Here is a 3,785-nt window from a genome sequence, read left to right as displayed (position 1 = left end):
TCGACAATTGTGTTTTCAATTTTGCTCTTCAGTGTTCTGTTCATGCTTGGTAGTGTTCAGCCAAAAGCTAGTTGTGTTTATTCAATGAATGCATGTGTGTGTCATGTGAAAATATGGCTGTGTTTACCAAATGAAAACACGAGTTCCATTTTGTGAACATGTTAAGAGATTTGATGGCAAAGAGTTGTTTTGCAAAGGGATGCCAGGGTTTAGCAATTTGTGTTTGATGTTTGGAGTTTTGTGTGTGCAGTTTTGAAACAAACGTACAGTTTTGAAAAATGTGTTTTAGCAATCGAAAAAAACTGTAACATACAGGCACATACTTACAGAGAATGCAAAATGTCCATTGGTCAGTGCAAAAAAGCAGAAGTGACATGGGCTGGACTCCCAGCAAAGCAGCACAGGAACAGTCAGTAACAATTATTCCAGTTAAGTTACAGTTGTCCAAACGACCGCTGTGTCTCTCTCTCATTGTATAACATTCACAAAGGACTTTCCCAGTCTCTCACATCTCCGTCCTGGGTAGATTAATCTATCGGCTCCTCTGTCTTAAGGTGGAGGGGGTGGGAGGATTTCTTCAAGTTTGTGTCCAGCTTCCACCCTGGCCAATCCTCCACCCCCTACAAGGAGAACCCAACAACGGAGCCCGCCTTCCTCACCAGTCTGTTGAGTTGAAGGTGTCACTCGCTCAGTTCCTCCCCAGCACGTTATTCCACATTAATTAAAAAAAAAACCCTGGCATAACAGTTTGGTGGCTAAACGATCCCAGTCTTCTCAGGAAGAACAGCCTGCTCTTCCCCTTGCGGTGAATCACCTCAGCGTTGTCCAACCAGTCCACCGATACTGCCTTCCATCCAGCTTCGGTGCTATACCGTAAGATTGGAGACAGAGAAGATGAAATTAGCTATAATAGCACATTAAACATGTTTTCCCCTAGCCCATATAGAACCTCTGCTGCATACTGTTATGCACCGCGGGATGGAAAATCATACTCTGGGAGCATGGAACTACCTTTACTTTTTGTGGAGGCATAGGGATATCCGCTTACGACCTCATCTCGAGGAGCACAACGGTATGCAGGGGAGAGTGAGGTTCTATATGGGGCTAGTTGTCCCCATGTTCGGTCCTTTGCTCAGTCAGTGGGGGATGTTACAATATTACATTAAAAAGTATTTGACTAGACTGGGAGAGACTCTCACCACTGCAACATCATGTTGAAGCTGGGCAGCATTTCTTTACTAACTACTGCACAATGTATCAGACACATTATTTCCCACATATAACCAATGCAATGGTGACATCATACTGTATATCGGAATATACTTTACAAAACGTGTAAGTGTAAGATAAACTTACTTTGAATCTTTTCCACTTTGGTGGGGTCCAGCATATGTTTGCCCTCGAGCTCTGGAACAACACCATGCCTCCCTGTGACAACTGCATCCTTCAGTTCTTCAGTCGTGAAGAATTTGTCAAACAACTGGTGGAACAGGCGACTGCAGTCCTTCTTAGCACTGTGGTGAATGGCTACCTGTTCCAACGAGAACACAGAGTCCACAGCCAGTGAACAGAGATTCCATGATTAACACATTTCACAAAGTTTCTGCTCTTCAAGTGGACCATGGAAACAGACTACACTGGCAGCCAAACCCAGCCTGAATCAGATCTGTGTCACATCCGGGTTGGAATCTGATTGGTTCCATGTGACCATTTAAGCCAATCAGATTCCAATCTGAATGTGACTCAGATCTGATTTAGGCTGGATTTGACTGCCAGTGTAAAGCAGGCCTAAAGGAAACTTAACTTTCTAGCTCTAACAGATCACAACGCGTAGTATGGGATATAGTTAAGATAGTTAATCTTCTCACTGTAGTGTGAAATGTATATTGAACATGTTCGTCTACCTCCCAAATTTTTACCTGGACTATAATCGTACCATCAAAAATGTAAAATCCATAATACATTTATACATACCTGGATATAGCTCTTGCACCTCAATGGCCAACACATAAACTTTTCACATTGGATCTGCCATCTCCATGTCCCCAACCATCTCAACAAGTCCCTGTAGAGCTTGCAGGTGTTCAATGCCTGGAATGAAGAGGAAAAAATATTATGGCAATCCCAACATATTCAAAGGTTGAGTAACAACAAATAAGTGTTAAATAGCGCTATATTCTGATAACAGTCATTGCTATGCCATTGCTATGGAATATTTATTTTCTCAGTAGCAGGGATTGTTCAATGGCAACCTTCTCTCCCCATCTCTCCAGTAAACAGAAAATGTAAAGTTTCAAGTGAGACAAAGAAATGAGCTGACAGAATTGACAACTGCAACACTATGCTTCATTTTTTGTGAATGGTGGGTGACCCAGCCAGGGTAGGGTATATTTATAACAACACACCCGGGGGTCTAGAGTAACTTAAAGAGATATTCCAATTTCAAAATTACTTTTTGTCATTTTAGCATCTAATTTTGGGAACACCCAGGACAGTTTTTGAATTTCTTCATTCTGTATTTAGATTTAGAAGCAGACACATATCACAGGGCAGTCGCTGATTACAGATGAGCATGGTCATCGCATAATTTCAGAAAAGTATAGTTTTAAGGGTGAATATTAGGGACAGTACAGTGAGCCATCTTAAAAACTTTAATTGAACTGTAACCTTACCTAGATAAACTTCAAAAGGTGGTCAATGGCTTGTCGGGCTGAGAGCTTTCCTGGTCTCGTTGCGGCCTTGAGGTGAGGGTGGCATGTGGTGGATAAGGCAAGATGGAGGACATCTCACTGTCCCATCCTGAAAATAAAAGGGTGGGGGGAAACAAAGACATTTTTACTAAAATCTGTTTACATTTTGGTTTCAAAACCATCCCCTCTTCCATTAGTATTATTCCTTTAATTCCAGCGTACCATTTTCCAGTTCTTCTGTTGTGGATTCAGCATTATGAAGCAGATCTACATGGTCGCCTGTCTGGGCGAGTCCACAGCTTTGTTCAAGGACTTACTGCATGTAGTGAGTAAGTAGGCCACTTCTGCAGCGATGTCATCACCAAACATCAGAAAATCCTGTATCTGCAGACAGGATGGAATACAAACAACATGGCATACATTTTAATGGGTTCACCCTATGACCAGGGATGTGATCTGTTTAAAGTCATTTTTTATTTCAGTTTGACTTTAAGGCAAGACAGTTCAAGAGCGACATACCATTCCTGCAATGTCAAGAAATCTTGTAAAGGTGGTGAATATTTCAGAGGACTTCACTGGGTCATGAACCATTGTTTGGCGATGGGTGAAGGTCTGTTTCATCTTCTCCTTGACCATCATCAGTGCGATGCCCTCAAGACACTGGGTTTCTGTCGTTAGCTGAAGAAACCCACTCCCATCTACTGGATTGTAATACTGCTCCTAAAAAACAAGAACATGTTTTATTTTTTCTCCTTAAAAAAACTAAACACATGCCCTTGTCTGGAGAATTGCAAAAATCAAGGTCAACAGGTCTGATATCTGTGACGATCAACTTGTTGGGGTTAGGAGAAAGGGGTAACCCTTCCTTTTACGGTACAGTAATTACCAGGTAATTAACAGGTAATTACCTGGTAAATACCAGTTAATTATAAGTAATTAACATGTAATTACATGCCACTTACACAGTAACTACACTGTAATTACCTAGGTAACTACTGAGTAATGTCCTGGCAATACTCACGTAATTACCATGTTATTACAAGTAACTACCAGGTAATAAGAAATAATTGACAGGTAACTACCAGTAATTACCTG

At 41.4% G+C, this 3,785-nt stretch overlaps 1 long non-coding RNA gene across 1 annotated transcript; it reads right to left on the bottom strand.

Moving 5' to 3' along the window:
- Window positions 1-433: 433 nt before the first annotated feature.
- LOC308281040 lies at window positions 434-3,381 on the bottom strand. The gene is made up of 6 exons (XR_013961804.1): window positions 3,210-3,381; window positions 2,913-3,074; window positions 2,673-2,799; window positions 1,975-2,091; window positions 1,357-1,531; window positions 434-866 (listed from the first exon to the last, which is right to left on the bottom strand). It is a non-coding gene; the product is annotated as an uncharacterized lncRNA (long non-coding RNA).
- Window positions 3,382-3,785: the final 404 nt, after the last annotated feature.

This window comes from Nannobrachium achirus (assembly GCF_963921795.1).
Source record: "Nannobrachium achirus genome assembly, chromosome: 3".
NCBI lineage: Eukaryota > Metazoa > Chordata > Actinopteri > Myctophiformes > Myctophidae > Nannobrachium > Nannobrachium achirus.
This window is presented reverse-complemented; position numbering and strand designations above follow the sequence as displayed.